At 40.1% G+C, this 22,767-nt stretch overlaps 1 long non-coding RNA gene across 1 annotated transcript; it reads left to right on the top strand.

Moving 5' to 3' along the window:
• Window positions 1-275: 275 nt before the first annotated feature.
• Window positions 276-14,209, top strand: LOC123735235 (uncharacterized). The gene is made up of 4 exons (XR_006765340.1): window positions 276-419; window positions 8,905-8,972; window positions 12,330-12,428; window positions 13,227-14,209. It is a non-coding gene; the product is annotated as an uncharacterized lncRNA (long non-coding RNA).
• The last annotated feature ends 8,558 nt before the right edge of the window (window positions 14,210-22,767 follow it).

Here is a 22,767-nt window from a genome sequence, read left to right as displayed (position 1 = left end):
TAGGGAGAGAGGAGCTGCTACCCCTGGGGAGCTGCTACCCCTGGGGAGAGAGGAGCTGCTACCCCTAGGGAGAGAGGAGCTGCTACCCCTGGGGAGAGAGGAGCTGCTACCCCTGGGGAGAGAGGAGCTGCTACCCCTGGGGAGAGAGGAGCTGCTACCCCTGGGGAGAGAGGAGCTGCTACTTCTGGGGAGAGAGGAGCTACTACCCCTGGGGAGAGAGGAGCTGCTACCCCTGGGGAGAGAGGAGCTGCTACCCCTGGGGAGAGAGAGGAGCTGCACATTGTAAGAGCTGTAAAGAGAGAGGGAGTGGAGAGAGAACAGGCAGAACCTGATATGTAAATGAGCAGAGCAAACGAAAGTAACTTTCGAAGACCGAATGATCATTCCAGACTCTGTTTCTATTGAGAGAGAGATAAAAGGTAAGATGATTATTGTGTATTCATATAGTTGATGATATTGTTATGTGTATTCATATAGTTGATGATATTGTTATGTGTATTAATATAGTTGATGATATTGTTGTGTATTCATATAGTTGATGATTTTGTTATGTGTATTCATATAGTTGATGATATGTGTATTAATATAGTTGATGATATTGTTATGTGTATTAATATAGCTGATGATATTGTTGTGTGTATTCATATAGTTGATGATATTGTTATGTGTATTCATATAGTTGATGATATTGTTATGTGTATTCATATAGTTGATGGTATTGTTGTGTGTATTCATATAGTTGATGATATTTTTGGTGGACAGTGTTATAATAGTCCTACTCTCCTTAAAATGTTTTTGATGTAAATTAGATGTGTGGGGTGAATTCGTTCTGTGCCCATCTGTGTGCCCCAGGGTGATCGCTCCTACACTATCTAGAATCTAAAAGGGTTCTTTGGCTGTCCCCATAGGAGAACCCTTTGTAGAACATATTTTGGTACTAGGTAGAACCCTTTTGGGTTCCATGAAGAACCCTTTCCACAGAGGGTTTTACATTGAAGCCAGAAGGGTTCTACCTGGAACCCCAAATAATCTCCTATGGGGACAGACGGAGGACCTGTTTGGAACCCTTTATTCTAAGAGTGTACTGGATCATAGGTCTATAGACAAGTCTTCTCAAAACATTTTTAAAACATTTTGTGGAAAGCCAAACAATAACTTACACTTCCTCAAAACAGGTTGTGTGTATTCATTAGTGCCGACCGTAGCAAAACATTTGGCAACAGAAACCGTTTAGGTCACATTGTACAGTGTTTGGAGTAAACTGTTTATGCATCATTTTAGAACTGTTGGCTGTGGAGTAAACTAATGAATACAACCCAGTTTGTAGCCAACAACTCGGCTGTTTATACCTGATGCTGAAACCTGAACATAGCCTGGTGGTACACTAATATGCAAGCTAGATATTCTGGTTTTCTAAAGCTAGCCAGCTTCAGTTATCTTCACATTCCATCTCAGGCCTCATCCATCAGAATATACAGAGTGCTAGTCATCAGAAAGCTGCTCTCTCAGCAGAACAGAAAATATCTCAATGACTTGACATGTTCTGGTTGTGAATTCAGGCTACAAGGTGACAATCCTGTCAGGGATTATTGTAAAGTGTGTAGATAAATTAAATGTATGGTGTAATGTTAGTATAGTGAATGACAGTAAAACACTCCTAACAGTCTACTACAACTGAGACAGGTTGGTGTAATGTTAGTATAGTGAATGACAGTAAAACACTCCTAACAGTCTACTACTACTGAGACAGGTTGGTGTAATGTTAGTATAGTGAATGACAGTAAAACACTCCTAACAGTCTACTACTACTGAGACAGGTTGGTGTAATGTTAGTATAGTGAATGACAGTAAAACACTCCTAACAGTCTACTACTACTGAGACAGTTTGGTGTAATGTTAGTATAGTGAATGACAGTAAAACACTCCTAACAGTCTACTACTACTGAGACAGGTTGGTGTAATGTTAGTATAGTGAATGACAGTAAAACACTCCTAACAGTCTACTACTACTGAGACAGGTTGGTGTAATGTTAGTATAGTGAATGACAGTAAAACACTCCTAACAGTCTACTACTACTGAGACAGGTTGGTGTAATGTTAGTATAGTGAATGACAGTAAAACACTCCTAACAGTCTACTACTACTAAGACAGGTTGGTGTAATGTTAGTATAGTGAATGACAGTAAAACACTCCTAACAGTCTACTACTACTGAGACAGGTTGGTGTGATGTTAGTATAGTGAATGACAGTAAAACACTCCTAACAGTCTACTACTACTGAGACAGGTTGGTGTAATGTTAGTATAGTGAATGACAGTAAAACACTCCTAACAGTCTACTACTACTGAGACAGGTTGGTGTAATGTTAGTATAGTGAATGACAGTAAAACACTCCTAACAGTCTACTACTACTGAGACAGGTTGGTGTAATGTTAGTATAGTGAATGACAGTAAAACACTCCTAACAGTCTACTACTACTGAGACAGGTTGGTGTCAGTTTAATCAGACAAAATGGAGCTGACTGGACGTGGTCAAGTCAAATTCAATATATCAATATTCAGATATTATAGTTCTACATTTAACATTTCAATATAATTGTATCATAGTTCCTCTATAGCGTAGTGATCCTCTACATTTCATATGATAATGTATTTGTATCATAGTTCTACTATAGTGTAGTGAACCTCTACATTTCATATGATAATGTAATTGTATCATTTACATTTACATTTTAGTCATTTAGCAGACGCTCTTATCCAGAGCGACTTACAAATTGGTGCATTCACCTATAATATCCAGTGGAACAACCACTTTACAATAGTGCATCTAAATCTTTTAAGGGGGGGGGTTAGAAGGATTACCTTATCCTAACCCAGGTATTCCTTGAAGAGGTGGGGTTTCAGGTGTCTCCGGAAGGTGGTGATTGACTCCGCTGTCCTGGCGTCGTGAGGGAGCTTGTTCCACCATTGGGGTGCCAGAGCAGCGAACAGTTTTGACTGGGCTGAGCGGGAACTGTGCTTCCTCAGAGGTAGGGAGGCGAGCAGGCCAGAGGTGGATGAACGGAGTGCCCTTGTTTGGGTGTAGGGCCTGATCAGAGCCTGAAGGTACGGAGGTGCCGTTCCCCTAACAGCTCCGTAGGCAAGCACCATGGTCTTGTAGCGGATGCGAGCTTCGACTGGAAGCCAGTGGAGAGAGCGGAGGAGCGGGGTGACGTGAGAGAACTTGGGAAGGTTGAACACCAGACGGGCTGCGGCGTTCTGGATGAGTTGTAGGGGTTTAATGGCACAGGCAGGGAGCCCAGCCAACAGCGAGTTGCAGTAATCCAGACGGGAGATGACAAGTGCCTGGATTAGGACCTGCGCCGCTTCCTGTGTGAGGCAGGGTCGTACTCTGCGAATGTTGTAGAGCATGAACCTACAGGATCGGGTCACCGCCTTGATGTTGGTGGAGAACGACAGGGTGTTGTCCAGGGTCACGCCAAGGCTCTTAGCACTCTGGGAGGAGGACACAAGGGAGTTGTCAACCGTGATGGCGAGATCATGGAACGGGCAGTCCTTCCCCGGGAGGAAGAGCAGCTCCGTCTTGCCGAGGTTCAGCTTGAGGTGGTGATCCGTCATCCACACTGATATGTCTGCCAGACATGCAGAGATGCGATTCGCCACCTGGTTGTCAGAAGGGGGAAAGGAGAAGATTAATTGTGTGTCATCTGCATAGCAATGATATGAGAGACCATGTGAGGATATGACAGAGCCAAGTGACTTGGTGTATAGCGAGAATAGGAGTGGGCCAAGAACAGAGCCCTGGGGGACACCAGTGGTGAGAGCACGTGGTGCGGAGACAGATTCTCGCCACGCCACCTGGTAGGAGCGACCTGTCAGGTAGGACGCAATCCAAGCGTGCGCGGTGCCAGAGATGCCCAGCTCGGAGAGGGTGGAGAGGAGGATCTGATGGTTCACGGTATCAAAGGCAGCAGATAGGTCTAGAAGGATGAGAGCAGAGGAGAGAGAGTTAGCTTTAGCAGTGCGGAGAGCCTCCGTGACACAGAGAAGAGCAGTCTCAGTTGAATGCCCAGTCTTGAAACCTGACTGATTAGGATCAAGAAGGTCATTCTGAGAGAGATAGCAAGAGAGCTGGCCAAGCACGGCGCGTTCAAGAGTTTTGGAGAGAAAGGAAAGAAGGGATACTGGCCTGTAGTTGTTGACATCGGAGGGGTCGAGTGTAGGTTTTTTCAGAAGGGGTGCAACTCTCGCTCTCTTGAAGACGGAAGGGACGTAGCCAGCGGTCAAGGATGCGTTGATGAGCGAGGTGAGGTAGGGGAGAAGGTCTCCGGAAATGGTCTGGAGAAGAGAGGAGGGGATAGGGTCAAGTGGGCAGGTTGTTGGGCGGCCGGCCGTCACAAGACGCGAGATTTCATCTGGAGAGAGAGGGGAGAAAGAGGTCAAAGCACAGGGTAGGGCAGTGTGAGCAGGACCAGCAGTGTCGTTTGACTTAGCAACGAGGATCGGATGTCGTCAACCTTCTTTTCAAAATGGTTGACGAAGTCATCCGCAGAGAGGGAGGAGGGGGGGAGGGGGAGGAGGATTCAGGAGGGAGGAGAAGGTAGCAAAGAGCTTCCTAGGGTTAGAGGCAGATGCTTGGAGTTTAGAGTGGTAGAAAGTGGCTTTAGCAGCAGAGACAGAAGAGGAAAATGTAGAGAGGAGGGAGTGAAAGGATGCCAGGTCCGCAGGGGAGGCGAAGTTTTCCTCCATTTCCGCTCGGCTGCCCGGAGCCCTGTTCTGTGAGCTCGCAGTGAGTCGTCGAGCCACGGAGCAGGAGGGGAGGACCGAGCCGGCCTGGAGGATAGGGGACAGAGGAGATCAAAGGATGCAGAGAGGGAGGAGAGGAGGGTTGAGGAGGCAGAATCAGGAGATAGGTTGGAGAAGGTTTGAGCAGAGGGAAGAGATGATAGGATGGAAGAGGAGAGAGTAGCGGGAGAGAGAGAGCGAAGGTTGGGACGGCGCAATACCATCCGAGTAGGGGGAGAGTGAGAAGTGTTGGATGAGAGCGAGAGGGAAAAGGATACAAGGTAGTGGTCGGAGACTTGGAGGGGAGTTGCAATGAGATTAGTGGAAGAACAGCATCTAGTAAAGATGAGGTCAAGCGTATTGCCTGCCTTGTGAGTAGGGGGGGGAAGGTGAGAGGGTGAGGTCGAAAGAGGAGAGGAGTGGAAAGAAGGAGGCAGAGAGGAATGAGTCGAAGGTAGACGTGGGGAGGTTAAAGTCACCCAGAACTGTGAGAGGTGAGCCATCCTCAGGAAAGGAACTTATCAAGGCGTCAAGCTCATTGATGAACTCTCCAAGGGAACCTGGAGGGCGATAAATGATAAGGATGTTAAGCTTGAAAGGGCTGGTAACTGTGACAGCATGGAATTCAAATGAGGAGATAGACAGATGGGTCAGGGGAGAAAGAGAGAATGTCCACTTGGGAGAGATGAGGATTCCAGTGCCACCACCCCGCTGGCTCGATGCTCTAGGGGTATGCGAGAACACGTAGTCAGACGAGGAGAGAGCAGTAGGAGTAGCAGTGTTATCTGTGGTGATCCATGTTTCCGTCAGCGCCAGGAAGTCTAGGGACTGGAGGGTAGCATAGGCTGAGATGAACTCAGCCTTGTTGGCCGCAGACCGGCAGTTCCAGAGGCTGCCGGAGACCTGGAACTCCACGTGGGTCGTGCGCGCTGGGCCCACCAGGTTAGAGTGCCACGCGGTGTGGAGCGTTTGTATGGCCTGTGCAGAGGAGAGAGAACAGGGATAGGCAGGCACATAGTAGACAAGCTACAGAAGAGGCTACGCTAATGCAAATGAGATTGGAGTGACAAGTGGACTACACGTCTCGAATGTTCAGGAAGTTAAGCTTACGTTGCAAAAATGTTATTGACTAAGATGATACAGTACTGCTGGCTGGTGGAGTAGGCTAGCTAGCAGTGGCTGCGTTGTTGACTTTGAACGTGTAGCTGGCTAGGTAACCTCGGTAGTTTCAGTACTACACCTTGTCATATCATAGTTCTACTATAGTGTAGTGATCCTCTACATTTCATATGATAATGTAATTGTATCATAGTTCCTCTATAGCGTAGTGATCCTCTAAATTTTATATGATAATGTATTTGTATCATAGTTCCTCTATAGCGTACTGATCCTCTACATTTCATATGATAATGTAATTGTATCATAGTTCCACTATAGTGTAGTGATCCTCTACATTTCATATGATAATGTAATTGTATCATAGTTCCACTAAAGTGCAGTGATCCTCGCTATATGAGCCACTTCACAATTCCAAACAAGTGACCCAAGTGAATTGGTGCCAATGGCACGATGCGTAGGTTGTTGGCCTTTTACATGTGCGACCTGGGTTGGCTTCCCTGCCCCGCTGTTCGCTACATTGGTGTCAGAAATAGTGTCTGAGACTTGCTTTTTTTTAAATTGCATTTGGGACAGTGTGAGCCAGGTAACAATTCCCACCATGTGGGTTAAGCCTATTGGTGCATTGTCAGAATGCACTCCCAGGACTTCTACTTCAATAACAAATGTTGGTTTGGATCCAAATAATCCATAGTTATATCCAAATAGAGGCGTTTTGTTCGTGCGTTCAAGACACTATCCGAAGGGTAAAGAAGGGTGACGCGCCCGACGCGTTTCGTGACAAAAAAATTCAAAATATTCCATTACCGTACTTCGAAGCATGTCAACCGCTGTTTAAAATAAATTTTTATGCTATTTTTCACGTAAAAAAAGCGATAATATTCCGACCGGGAGTCGTTGTTTTCGTTCAAAGAGAGAGAAAGTAAACATGGTGTCGGCTCGTGCACGCGCTTCCAGTCTCATTGTCCTCAGGTCGACCACTTACCAAATGCACTAATGTTTTTCAGCCATGGCCTGCAAAGCCACCATTCATCGTTCTGGCGCCTTCTGAGAGCCTATGGGAGCGTTAGAAAATGTCACGTTATAACAGAGATCCCCTGTTTTGGTTAGAGATGATCAAGAAGGCCATGAAATGGTCAGAGAGGGCACTTTCTGTTTGGAATCTTCTCAGGTTTTGGCCTGCCAAATGAGTTCTGTTATACTCACAGCCACCATTCAAACAGTTTTAGAAACTTTAGGGTGTTTTCTATCCAAATCAAACAATGATATGCATATTCTAGTTACTGGGCAGGAGTAGTAACCAGATTAAATTGGGTACGTTTCTTATCCGGCCGTGCAAATACTGCCCCCTATCCCCAACAGGTTAAATCACCATGACAACCATTTCATTATTTCTCCAGAGCAGCAAGGGAATCTAGAGACTCAACCTTTGTAGAATCACAATCACCTTTATTCACCAAGTACATTTGCACGTACATATGTAGGATCTTAATTTGAGCCAGTTTATTAAAATATTCCTGCAGGAACAGGAAACGTGAATTATTATGTGAATTATACTTAATTGACATTTCTGTAGGAGTTACTACATTTTTCGTAAGGAAAAGATCTAAGTGGAAATTACAAACTTCAGAAGCCTTTGTAAACCTTTTACATTTGAGTCATTTAGCAGACACTCTTATCCAGAGAATACATTTCATGCATTTTTTTTATTATTTTTTATTATGTACTGGCCCCGCGCGAATCGAACCCACAACCCTGGCATTGCACACACCATGCTGGCGTTGCAAACACCATGCTCTACCAACGGAGCCACAAGGAATACACAACAAGTTTTAGATGTCCTGCATTGCTGGAAAGTTCTTCTGCAGTGGGGGTGATCAAATGAAGATCCTACATCTGTACACATAATTGTACATGGGGATATGTATGGGGGTCTATAACATCCAATCACAGAGGTTTACAGCAGCTGACAGTTGCAATGTTATTGCTAATAAGTCAAACTGCCCTTTTCAGATGAAGAGTAGCCTTCCCTGTAGCTCAGTTGGTAGAGCATGGTGTTTGCAACGCCAGGGTTGTGGGTTCAATTCCCACGGGGGCCAGCACAGAAAAAATAAAATGTATGAAATGTATGCATTCACTACTGTAAGTCGCTCTGGATAAGAGTGTCTGCTAAATGATGTAAATGTAAAGCCATAATCTCTGTACAGATGTAGGATTTTAATTTGATCACCCTGTTGCAGAAAAAATAAACTTGTAGTGTATTTGAGTGTAATTAAACTTTAAAAACGGTTTCTGAAGATGATAAATTCCACAAAACTGTTCATTAATTATAATCCACATAATAATTCAAATGTCCTGTTTCTGCAGGATTATTTTCCTGCTGTAGCAAACTGGCTCAAATTAAGATCCAACACCTGTAGCAATATACCTCTAATGTATATGGCTATATCAGGATATATATACCTCTAATGTATATGGCTATATCAGGATATATATACCTCTCTCTATTGGATATGGTTATATAAGGATATATATACCTCTCTCTAATGTATATGACTATATCAGGATATATATACCTCTCTCTAATGGATATGGTTATATCAGGATATTTATACCTCTCTCTATTGGATATGGTTATATATAGGATATATATATACCTCTCTCTAATGTATATGACTATATCAGGATATATATACCTCTCTCTAATGTATATGGTTATATCAGGATATATATACCTCTCTCTAATGTATATGACTATATCAGGATATATATACCTCTCTCTAATGTATATGAGTATATCAGGATATATATACCTCTCTCTAATGTATATGGCTCTATCAGGATATATATACCTCTCTCTAATGTATATGACTATATCAGGATATATATACCTCTCTCTAATGTATATGGTTATATCAGGATATATATACCTCTCTCTAATGTATATGACTATATCAGGATTGGCTTTTGACCATTTAACATATTTTATTTACTGTTGTTTAGGCTGGTTGAATGAGTTGCCTATGAAAGCTACTTCATCTGCAAGAAAACAGGCAGCTGCACCAGTGACTGTAAGTTATGTGATTTCCTCATATGAAATTAAAAGTAGGTTTGTAACCTACGCAGTTACAAAACGGCTGTTGAAACTGTGGCACATATTTCTCGGTAACATTAAATAAATGTGTTGGTATGTAGGAAAGACTGGCAGACTCTCGTACTGTAGGTCTAGGCTACCTACAAACTATTATAAGGTTAGGGCGACGTCAGACATTAAATAGTCAGAGTAGGTTTGAGATATGATCACTTATCATGCTGACAAACCTGATGGTCTCTGTGAACTGATCGGAACAGGTTTAGACAGGTCATCTATGATATGTAGGTTATATACAGTACATTCTCTGACTTGCTAATGGTAGGACTATAACATTATGTGAACTGATCTGAACAGATTTAGGCTGGTCATCTATGATTTGTAGGTTATATACAGTACATTCTCTGTCCAGCTACTGGTAGGACTATAACATTATGTTGATCTGAACAGGTTTAGACTGGTCATCTATGATATGTAGGTTATATACAGTACATTCTCTGTCCTGCTACTGGTAGGACTATAACATTATGTTGATCTGAACAGGTTTAGACTGGTCATCTATGATATGTAGGTTATATACAGTACATTCTCTGTCCTGCTACTGGTAGGACTATAACATTATGTTGATCTGAACAGGTTTAGACTGGTCATCTATGATATGAAGGTTATATACAGTACATTCTCTGTCCTGCTACTGGTAGGACTATAACATTATGTTGATCTGAACAGGTTTAGACTGGTCATCTATGATATGTAGGTTATATACAGTACATTCTCTGTCCTGCTACTGGTAGGACTATAACATTATGTTGATCTGAACAGGTTTAGACTGGTCATCTATGATATGTAGGTTATATACAGTACATTCTCTGTCCTGCTACTGGTAGGACTATAACGTTATGTTGATCTGAACAGGTTTAGGCTGGTCATCTATGATATGTAGGTTATATACAGTACATTCTCTGTCCTGCTACTGGTAGGACTATAACATTATGTTGATCTGAACAGGTTTAGTCTGGTCATCTATGATATGTAGGTTATATACAGTACATTCTCTGTCCTGCTACTGGTAGGACTATAACATTATATTGATCTGAACAGGTTTAGACTGGTCATCTATGATATGTAGGTTATATACAGTACATTCTCTGTCCTGCTACTGGTAGGACTATAACATTATGTTGATCTGAACAGGTTTAGACTGGTCATCTATGATATGTAGGTTATATACAGTACATTCTCTGTCCTGCTACTGGTAGGACTATAACATTATGTTGATCTGAACAGGTTTAGACTGGTCATCTATGATATGTAGGTTATATACAGTACATTCTCACTGCTTCCTCAGAGGTAGGGGGGCCAGCAGGCCAGAGGTGGATGAACGCAGTGCCCTTGTTTGGGTGTAGGGCCTGATCAGAGCCTGAAGGTATGGAGGTGCCGTTCCCTTCACAGCTCCGTAGGCAATCACCATGGTCTTGTAGCGGATGCGAGCTTCAACTGGAAGCCAGTGGAGAGAGCGGAGGAGCGGGGTGACGTGAGAGAACTTGGGAAGGTTGAACACCAGACGGGCTGCGGCGTTCTGGATGAGTTGTAGGGGTTTAATGGCACAGGCAGGGAGCCCAGCCAACAGCGAGTTGCAGTAATCCAGACGGGAGATGACAAGTGCCTGGATTAGGACCTGCGCCGCTTCCTGTGTGAGGCAGGGTCGTACTCTGCGAATGTTGTAGAGCATGAACCTACAGGATCGGGTCACCGCCTTGATGTTGGTGGAGAACGACAGGGTGTTGTCCAGGATCACGCCAAGGTTCTTAGCACTCTGGGAGGAGGACACAAGGGAGTTGTCAACCGTGATGGCGAGATCATGGAACGGGCAGTCCTTTCCCGGGAGGAAGAGCAGCTCCGTCTTGCCGAGGTTCAGCTTGAGGTGGTGATCCGTCATCCACACTGATATGTCTGACAGACATGCAGAGATGCGATTCGCCGCCTGGTTATCAGAAGGGGGAAAGGAGAAGATTAATTGTGTGTCGTCTGCATAGCAATGATAGGAGAGACCATGTGAGGATATGACAGAGCCAAGGTTATATACAGTACATTTTCTGTCCTGCTACTGGTAGGACTATAACGTTATGTGAACTGATCTGAACAGGTTTAGACTGGTCATACATTTTCGGCCTTCAGTCTATATTCTCAGGTACATTTAGAAAATAACAGATTGAAAGACAATAAATAGCCTACTTTTAATGAATAAAAATAATTTTGAGATTTGGCCTTGTGTTGTTGTACTGTCTATAACTACCTTAACAAACAGTGACTTATTATTATTATTAATAGTAATATTATTGTTGCTGTACTGTCTATAACTACCTTAACAAACAGTGACTTATTATTATTATTAATAGTAATATTATTGTTGCTGTACTGTCTATAACTACCTTAACAAACAGTGACTTATTATTATTATTATTATTATTATTGTTATTATTGTTGCTGTACTGTCTATAACTACCTTAACAAAGAGTAACTTATTATTATTATTATCATTATTATTATTATTATTATTATTGTTGTTGCTGTACTGTCTATAACTACCTTAACAAACAGTGACTTATTATTATTATTATTATTATTGTTGCTGTACTGTCTATAACTACCTTAACAAACAGTGACTTATTATTATTATTATTATTATTGTTGCTGTACTGTCTATAACTACCTTAACAAACAGTGACTTATTATTATTATTGACAGTTACCATGGAGATGAAATGTCACAACTACATGTTCATGTGATGCATTAAATCACCTGACTGTTTCTATGTCTGTTAGTAAATGTTTTATTTCGCAAAGAGATAATGAATAAATGATAACAATTGACATTAAATAATTAGTTGTTACTGTGTTAACCACAACCAACATGCTGGATCTCTGTTTAGTTGTTACTGTGTTAACCACAACCAACATGTTGGATCTCTGTTTAGTTGTCACTGTGTTAACCACAACCAACATGTTGGATCTCTGTTTAGTTGTCACTGTGTTAACCACAACCAACATGCTGGATCTCTGTTTAGTTGTCACTGTGTTGACCACAACCAACATGTTGGATCTCTGTTTAGTTGTCACTGTGTTAACCACAACCAACATGCTGGATCTCTGTTTAGTTGTCACTGTGTTAACCACAACCAACATGTTGGATCTCTGTTTAGTTGTCACTGTGTTAACCACAACCAACATGTTGGATCTCTGTTTAGTTGTCACTGTGTTAACCACAACCAACATGTTGGATCTCTGTTTAGTTGTCACTGTGTTAACCACAACCAACATGCTGGATCTCTGTTTAGGGGTCAGTGCTGTAAAATGAATCTCTCTGAGGAGAGAGAGGAGGGGGGCCCTGCCTCTAAAATGAGTCTCTCTGAGGGACATGACACCAAAGCTAAGAGGTAAGATGACAATTTTATGAAGAATTTATTATGTTTATTTCCAAAATAAATAGCTATCTTAAGATGAATGCAGTTACTGTAATTCTCTCTGGATAAGAGCATCTGCTAAATCAGGGGTTCTCAATCCGGGGTCTGTGGAGGTACTGCAGGGGTTCCACGGCACCCTGACTGTACTCGTTGCAATGTAAGACATTTGATAGAATTTCCACATGACACGACCACTTTGTCTACTCTTAATTATTGACTAATATAATGGAATGCATATTTTTTTTAACCAATTGTGATCTTTTTCACAAGCAGAATTCTGACAATATTACCGTTATATCAACACACTCTTCACACCCGTTTAACAACTCTAAATATCTTTGGCATAGTAGGCATCAAGTCCCTTGCCAATAATGTTGCCTACAACGTTGCATACAATGTTCATTTTCATCAAACACATATTATGCCCTTAATGCCTTCAATTGCCTAATTTATAGCCATGTCCAATTTAGGATTATTTTTTAACAACGTGATGTTGCGCTCCAAAGGGATATCTTGAAATAACATGATGTAGATAATTAAATAATCAAAAGAAAAACGTGTTTATTATACACTCTTAGAAAAGAAGGTTCCTTATTGAACCAAAAAGGCTTCTATCACTTCCTTAATATATGGAACCACTAAAAGTGATATATATTTTTGGGTTCAGTGAAGAAGAACCTCTAGAGTTCTGATCAACGAAAGGTTAATGTTTTGAGGACGTGAACCCAGCAGCCCTCCAGGGGTCAGATCAATTCCTCCCGTTTTTTCCAGCGCCCGGCCCGGGATATAAACCAGCCACCTTTCAACCACAGGTCCAACTCCTGCCACAGCTCCAACTCCTTAGCCGCTGGGTGAAAACCTGAGTTAATTTTCTGAAATAAGCATGAGTTAATCTGCCAAAATGAAGACAAAATGTTTTAGAGACATACATGGTATCACTTGTTACATATAAGTATTATACATAAATCATTGCCAAAAGCACAAGACATATATTATTAATGGATTGATCATATAGAAATATAAAACATTATTTTTAACTTCTCCAAAGCAATGACGTGGCATTGTATTGTAGTTCAACTGTATTTAATGGTGTATGTAGTTGTGTTGTCATGTGAATGTTGTATTGTAGTAACCAACTGTATTTAATGGTGTTATGTAGTTGTGTTGTGAATGTTGTATTGTAGTAATCCTCAACTGTATTTAATGGTGTTATGTAGTTGTGTTGTCATGTTGTGAATGTTGTATTGTAGTAATCAACTGTATTTAATGGTGTTATGTAGTTGTGTTGTCATGTTTTGGATATTGCATTGTAGTAGGCCTAGCCCTCACCAACAGAGACAGCAACAGACAACACAGAGAAAGTGATGGAGAAAGTGATGGAGAAAGTGACAGAGAAAGTGATGGAGAGAGGCAGAGGATGGGAGTGTACAGTAGACTGGGATTATAATTACTGCACTGCGCGTGTGTGTGTGTGTGTGTGTGTGTGTCTGTGTGTGTGTGAGAGAGAGAGTGAGAGGGTGTTTTGGTACTGTAGGATTCTTTAATCAGTGTGGCTCATTGGACAGGTCAGAGTCTCAACACAATTGAAAACTTACCATCATCAAAACAGCAAATTATGGAATTTCTCGTGGAAGAATGGTTTCACATCCCTCCAAAAGTTCCAGACACTTGAAGGAGCTGTTAAGAGAGAGGGAGGGAGAGAGAACAGGAAGAACCTGATATGTAAATGAGTAGAGCAAACGAAAGTAACTTTCTGGTCATCTATGATATGTAGGTTATATACAGTACATTCTCTGTCCTGCTACTGGTAGGACTATAACATTATGTTGATCTGAACAGGTTTAGACTGGTCATCTATGATATGTAGGTTATATACAGTACATTCTCTGTCCTGCTACTGGTAGGACTATAACATTATGTTGATCTGAACAGGTTTAGACTGGTCATCTATGATATGTAGGTTATATACAGTACATTCTCTGTCCTGCTACTGGTAGGACTATAACATTATGTTGATCTGAACAGGTTTAGACTGGTCATCTATGATATGTAGGTTATATACAGTACATTCTCTGTCCTGCTACTGGTAGGACTATAACATTATGTTGATCTGAACAGGTTTAGACTGGTCATCTATGATATGTAGGTTATATACAGTACATTCTCTGTCCTGCTACTGGTAGGACTATAACATTATGTTGATCTGAACAGGTTTAGACTGGTCATCTATGATATGTAGGTTATATACAGTACATTCTCTGTCCTGCTACTGGTAGGACTATAACATTATGTTGATCTGAACAGGTTTAGACTGGTCATCTATGATATGTAGGTTATATACAGTACATTCTCTGTCCTGCTACTGGTAGGACTATAACATTATGTGAACTGATCTGAACAGGTTTAGACTGGTCATCTATGATATGTAGGTTATATACAGTACATTCTCTGTCCTGCTACTGGTAGGACTATAACATTATGTTGATCTGAACAGGTTTAGACTGGTCATCTATGATATGTAGGTTATATACAGTACATTCTCTGTCCTGCTACTGGTAGGACTATAACATTATGTTGATCTGAACAGGTTTAGACTGGTCATCTATGATATGTAGGTTATATACAGTACATTCTCTGTCCTGCTACTGGTAGGACTATAACATTATGTGAACTGATCTGAACAGGTTTAGACTGGTCATCTATGATATGTAGGTTATATACAGTACATTCTCTGTCCTGCTACTGGTAGGACTATAACATTATGTTGATCTGAAAAGGTTTAGACTGGTCATCTATGATATGTAGGTTATATACAGTACATTCTCTGTCCTGCTACTGGTAGGACTATAACATTATGTTGAACTGATCTGAACCGGTTTAGACTGGTCATCTCTGATATATTTGACTGGGCAAGTCAGTTAAGAACAAATTCTTATTCACAAAGACCGCCTAGCCCAACCAAACCTGGACGACGCTGTTCCAATTGTGAGCTGCCCTATGGGACTCCCAACCACAGTCAGATGTAATGCTGCCTGGATTCAATCCAGGGACTACAGTGACATCTCTTGCACTGAGATGCAGTGTCTTACACCACTGTGCCACTCGGGAGCCAGAGTCGAGGTTTAGACCTCTAAACATTTAGATCACTATACATTATAACCTAGTCTACTTTATGTTATATAACATCTACATATCACTAACAACCCACTACTATACATTATAACCTAGTCTACTTTACATAATATAACATCTACATATCACTAACAACCCACTACAATACATTATAACCTAGTCTACTTTACATAATATAACATCTACATATCACTAACAACCCACTACTATACATTATAACCTAGTCTACTTTACATAATATAACATCTACATATCACTAACTACCCACTACTATACATTATAACCTAGCCTACTTTACATAATATAACATCTACATATCACTAACAACCCACTACTATACATTATAACCTAGTCTACTTTACATAATATAACATCTACATATCACTAACAACCCACTACTATACATTATAACCTAGCCTACTTTACATAATATAACATCTACATATCACTAACAACCCACTACTATACATTATAACCTAGTCTACTTTACATAATATAACATCTACATATCACTAACACACCTCTATTATACATTATAACCTAGTCTACTTTACATAATATAACATCTACATATCACTAACAACCCACTACTATACATTATAACCTAGTCTACTTTACATAATATAACATCTACATATCACTAACAACCCACTACTATACATTATAACCTAGCCTACTTTACATAATATAACATCTACATATCACTAACAACCCACTACTATACATTATAACCTAGTCTACTTTACATAATATAACATCTACATATCACTAACAACCCTCTACTATACATTATAACCTAGTCTACTTTACATAATATAACATCTACATATCACTAACAACCCACTACTATACATTATAACCTAGTCTACTTTACATACTATAACATCTACATACCACTAACAACCCACTACTATACATTATAACCTAGTCTACTTTACATAATATAACATCTACATATCACTAATATAATATAACATCTACATATCACTAACAACCCACTACTATACATTATAACCTAGCCTACTTTACATAATATAACATTATGTAACATCAACATAACATCTCCACTACATGGAGAAAATGTGAAAAATAGCAATCACAACTACATATTCATGTGATGCATTAAATCACCTGACTGTTTGGATGTGTCTGTTAGTTAATGTTTTATTTCTAAGAGATAATTAATAGAACAATTGACCTTCAATAAATAGTTGTTACTGTGTTAACCACAACCAACATCCTGGATCTCTGTTTAGGGGTCAGTGCTCTAAAATGAGTCTCTCTGGGGAGAGAGAAGAGGAGGACCCTGCCTCTAAAATGAGTCTCTCTGGGGAGAGAGAGGAGGGGGGCCCTTCCTTTAAAAGGCTTCTCTCTGGGGGACATGACACCAAAGCTAAGAGGTGAGATAACAATTTTAGGAATAATTTATTACGTTTATTTCCAAAATAAATAGCTATCTTAAGATAAATGCACTTACTGTAAATCTCCTTGGATAAGAGCATCTGCTAAATCAGGGGTTCTCAATCCGGGGTCTGTGGAGGTACTGCAGGGGTTCCTGACTGTACTCGTTGCAATGTAAGACATTTGATAGAATTTTCACATGACACGACCACTTTGTCTACTCTTAATTATCGCCTAATATAATGGCATGCATATTTTTTAAACAATTCTGATTGTTGTCACAAGCAGAATTTTGACAATTTTACCGTTATATCAATACACTTCACACCCGTTTAACAACTCTAAATAGCTTTGGCATAGTAGGCATCAAGTCCCTTGCCAATAATGTTTTCTACAACGTTTTCATCGAACACATATTACGCCCTAGATGCCTTCAATTTGCCTAATTTATAGCCACGCCCAATTTAGGATTGTTTTTTAACAACGTGATGTTGTGCTCCAAAGGGAGAACTTGAAATAACATGATGTAGATAATTAAATAATCAAAAGAAAAATGTGTTTGTTTTACGCTCTTAGAAAAGAAGGTTCCTTGTAGAAGCGAAAAGGCTTCTATCACTTCCTTAACCTCTATGGGCTAGGTGGGACGCTTGCGTCCCACCTACTCAACAGCCAGTGTAATCCCGTGGCGCGTTATTCAAATACCTTAGAAATGCAAAACCTTAAATTTTTCCAAAATATGACTATTTTACACCATTTTAAAGATAAGACTCTCGTTAATCTAACCACACTGTCCGATTTCAAAAAGGCTTTACAACGAAAGCAAAACATTAGATTATGTCAGCAGAGTACCCAGCCAGAAATAATCAGGCACCCATTTTTCAAGCTAGCATATAATGTCACATAAACCCAAACCACAGCTAAATGTAGCACTAACCTTTGATGATCTTCATCAGATGACAACCCTAGGACATTATCTTATACAATACATGCATGTTTGGGTTTATACATGCATTCCCACCGAACACTGCCGGTGAATTTACTAAATTACTCACGATAAACGTTCACAAAAAGCATAACAATTATTTTAAGAATTATAGATACAGAACTCCTCTATGCACTCGATATGTCCGATTTTAAAATAGCTTTTCGGTGAAAGCACATTTTGCAATATTCTCAGTAGATAGCCCGGCATCACAGGGCTAGCTATTTAGACACCCAGCAAGTTTAGCACTCATCAAAGTCAGATTTACTATAAGAAAAATGTTATTACCTTTGCTGTCTTCGTCAGAATGCACTCCCAGGACTTCTACTTCAATAACAAATGTTGGTTTGGTCCAAAATAATCCATCGTTATATCCAAACAGCGGCGTTTTGTTCGTGCGTTCAAGACACTATCCGAAAGGGTAAATAAGGGTGGCGAGCATGGCGCAATTCGTGACAATTTTTTTTTGAAATATTCCATTACCGTACTTCGAAGCATGTCAACCGCTGTTTAAAATCAATTTTTATGCCATTTTCCTCATAAAAAAGCAATAATATTCCGACCGGGAATCTGCGTTTAGGTAAACAGACAAAAGAAAAGAAAGCATTCCGTTGACTCGGGCACGCGCCTAAGCCCATAGTACTCTGAGTGGCCACTTGCCAAAAGCGATAACGTGTTTCAGCTAGAGCCTGCCTCGATATCGTTCAGCTTTTTCCCGGGCTCTGAGAGCCTATGGGAGCCGTAGGAAGTGTCACGTTATTGCACAGATCCTCAGTCTTCAATAAAAAGAGCCAAGATGAAACACTACTTCTCAGACAGGCCACTTCCTGCATGAAATCTTTTCAGGTTTTGGCCTGCCATATGAGTTCTGTTATACTCACAGACACCATTCAAACAGTTTTAGAAACTTTAGGGTGTTTTCTATCCAAAGCCAATAATTATATGCATATTCTAGTTACTGGGCAGGAGTAGTAACCAGATTAAATTGGGTACGGTTTATATCCGGCTGTGTCAATACTGCCCCCTAGCCCTAACAGGTTAATATATGGAATCACTAAAAGTGATATATATTTTTGGGCGAAGAACCTCTAGAGTTCTGATCAACGAAAGGTGAATGTTTTGAGGATGTGAACCCAGCAGCCCTCCAGTGGTCAGATCAATTCCTCCCGTTTTTTCCAGCGCCCGGCCCGGGGATATAAACCAGCCACCTTTCGACCACAGGTCCAACTCCTGCCACAGCTCCAACTCCTTAGCCGCTGGACGAAAACCTGAGTTAATCTTGAGAAATTAGCATAAATGAACCTGCCAAAATGAAGACAAAACGCTTTGGAGACATACATGTTATCACTTGTTATACATAAGTATTATACATAAATCATTGCCAAAAGCACAAGACATATATTATTTATGGGTTTATCATATCAAATATCAAAACATTATTTTTAACTACTACAAAGCATTTACATGTGGAGCAGCAACCACTGACTCACTGCATTATTCTATAGTATTATCAAGACACCTGCTGTTAACTCTTAAATCTGTGGAGGGCTTCTCCCTCTCTTGTTGACGGATGCTGGCTACCTCTGTCCGGTTCTCCTCTCCTCACTAGATGGACGGTAACTTTAGTGTTTAAACCCTCTGTGTCCAAGGACCACACTTTTGAATATTATTTTCGGGGCTCCTCAGTAGGCTGGACACATTACATTTTTAACAATGTTTTTTGTTGTTGATAAAAAGTACTTAATTGCATCCGCCATGGAGACCAGTTTCGTAACATTACCTTATGTCTCTAGTTTTGAGGTAATTGCTAAAGAACAGGCCTTATTTCAGGTGAATTTTCACCCTGCCAGCTCCTATTAGTTCTATTGAGCACCGTGGCACCAAGTTCTGCTTTTCTATTGTTATCAATGAGACTTCTCGGCATTAAATTGAACGATGACCTCAGGTAACTTATTAACAGTATTACAGCTACTTTTTGAGCGATGTCACTATTCGTCTGGGTTTATGTTTTGGTGACCGACAGTACTAAATGTTAAACATTTTCTGGTCATGGTTAACCATATGTGTTTTCAGAAAAAGGTTTAGAACTTAAACAAAACACGTCCCTGTCCTCTTTTTCAAGATGTAGCTGATTTAAACAGACAGAAGACATTTTCTAATTAAGAAATAACACTTTTTTTTGACGACTCGTTGTCCCTAAATGGCTGCTGGGTAATTTGATCGAAATCTTCGTTCGTAGGCATCAGTTTGAGCGAATGAAGCGCAGGTTCACTGATTTGCAAACCAAATGGACAGGTCTAGCTCATTGATTTGTAGATCTGACGCAGTTTGCTACCTCAGATTATGAGTATAGCAGCTGTCGTGAATGAGTTATGTAGAACCCACAGAAGGCCACAGGGAGGAGTAAGAGAGATATAAACCCACACTGATTTTTACCTTAAAAACCCTGAACCTAACATTCACTCAAATGTATTTATAAAGCCCTTTTACATCAGCAGATGTCACAAAGTGCTATACAGAAACTCTAACCCTACGTATAACTGATTTTATCCTTAACCCTAGTCCTAGGTAGAACCTATTTTAGCCTTAACCCCTAACCCTACATATGACCTATTTTTGCCTTAACCCCTAACCCTACATATGACCTGTTTTAGCCTAATCCTTAACCCCTAATTCCAGGGTAGGGCCTAGAACCCTTTTAGAAACTATTTTAGTAATAATATTATGTTAGTGAATACCATTATAGCACTAAATAGCATGTTGATTATTTTGTTAATCAAAACCTGTCTAAACATTTTGCTTTTTTGTTTTGTTATTTTATTATATTTATTGTTTCAAGGCAGAACACTAGATAAACAAGACACATTAGTTTTATTTTCCAAATGTGGTTTGAACTGGGTGACCTAGTAACCTCTATGTGAAAGTCCAGGAATTGGTGTAGGATAGGTGGGGCAGGTTTGAGACTGATCTAACGAATTAATGAGAAAAATACACTTTATTTCTCAGCTGCCTCACAAATGTCTGTCAGTGAATTAATAACTTTTAATTGCTAAATATTTCCAATAGATGGCAGCATAAGACCACAAAGCATCAGTTATAGGCTACAAGCAGCAATATGATTGACATAACATAGCATGCAACCACAGACTATATGTCCCATGATTTTCTAAAATGGTCAGTCATTACTTTAGTTAGCTATATATCTCGTATTAGGCCTGTGTTGTTTTTGGGAGAGCAACATAAATAGTGACTATAGCAGGTATTGAACCCTGGTAAATTATCAATAGTCACTACCTCAACTTTAGTATACATGCATTATAAAACATTTTCTTAATTCCAAACTGAATTTGGTAAAAGGGCTTTTATGTTCTCTGCGCCATCGTCTTGGAACGCCTTACAAAATACTTTTAAACTGTAACTTGTCCCGATTGGTATTTTTAAATCACTGATGAATGATCTTGAGACTGATTCCCTGACCTGTCAATGTTTTTAATATGCTGTTTTGATTTTGTTATACTCTTGTGAATTCTATGGTTTTTACTAGATTACTTGTAGTTTTTCATGTTGTTTGTCTGTAATTTTTGTAATGACTTGGTGCTGGATATCTTGGCCAGGACGCTCTTGAAAAGGAGATTATAAATCTCAATGAGCCCTTCCTTGTTAAATAAAGGTTAAATAAAATTCAATAAAATTCATATCTCATATTGGGACTAAACGGCCACGATATAGAAAAGACAAGAGTGCGTCTTCCAGCCCGCCAATAAATTACAGCATGCAACCCTCCTGGTTAGTTAATTTACCTCAACATGCCCCTGGAGAAGGCAGAGTGACGACACCAGCTTTTTAGTGGGGCTGAGTTGACTACTTGTGTGAGAAGGCAGAGTGGGTCGATGCTGGTTGATGAATTTGACAATGAATGTGCTGGGAAAATAAGTTTTTCTCAACCAGAGGTGACTGAATTAATGTTCAGGCTTATTGGTAATCGAAATAGTGATGAAGTACAATTTCAAAACATGCCCCTATTTAAGATTACTCTGATGTTTCTTTGTAGATGTACCCAATGATTAATGATAGACCTACCGAGCAAGTTATGTCCTCATTGTGATTTTACAGACGTATTTAATATCTCTTATTTATACACTTTATTTGACTATTTATGAAATACATATTGTTATATTTGGTAGCACTTATATGTTTTTCTTCCAACCCCTTTCGATGTGAACGGATAAAGATCAGTGATACTATCAAGAGCAGTGTGCGGTTTCCTTTTTCCCTCAAAACATGAGCATAAAAACAGGTAATAATAAACATGAATCATCATTATTTTACTTCACAGTAATCTGTTAAATGCTTTTTCAGTCCTTTCTCTTGCGTTAGCAGTGTGAAAAGGGACAGAAAGAAGCCACACAGGAGTTTTCCTGTGAGGGGGAGTGGTGGTGTATCCAGGGAGAAAACTAAACTAATCTTCTGAAATATCATTTGTGGTCTTATGCTGCCATCTATTGGAATTATGTAGCAACTGCAGTACTACTAAATAATTTTTAATTCCTTACTAAAGTAGTAATAACTCAGAATTGCAAGATATAACATTTTCTAGTTCATTTTAGGGAAAGGGGGCAGTATTTTCACGGCCGGATAAAAACGTACCCGATTTAATCTGGTTATTACTCTTTCCCAGAAACTAGAATATGCATATCATTAGTAGATTTGGATAGAAAACACCCTAAAGTTTCTAAAACTGTTTGAATGGTGTCTGTGAGTATAACAGAACTCATATGGCAGGCCAAAACCTGAGAA

This window comes from Salmo salar, unplaced genomic scaffold (assembly GCF_905237065.1).
Source record: "Salmo salar unplaced genomic scaffold, Ssal_v3.1, whole genome shotgun sequence".
NCBI classification, from domain to species: Eukaryota; Metazoa; Chordata; class Actinopteri; order Salmoniformes; family Salmonidae; genus Salmo; species Salmo salar.
The sequence above is the reverse complement of the archived record's forward strand: the minus strand, read 5'-3'. Positions and strand labels throughout refer to the sequence as shown.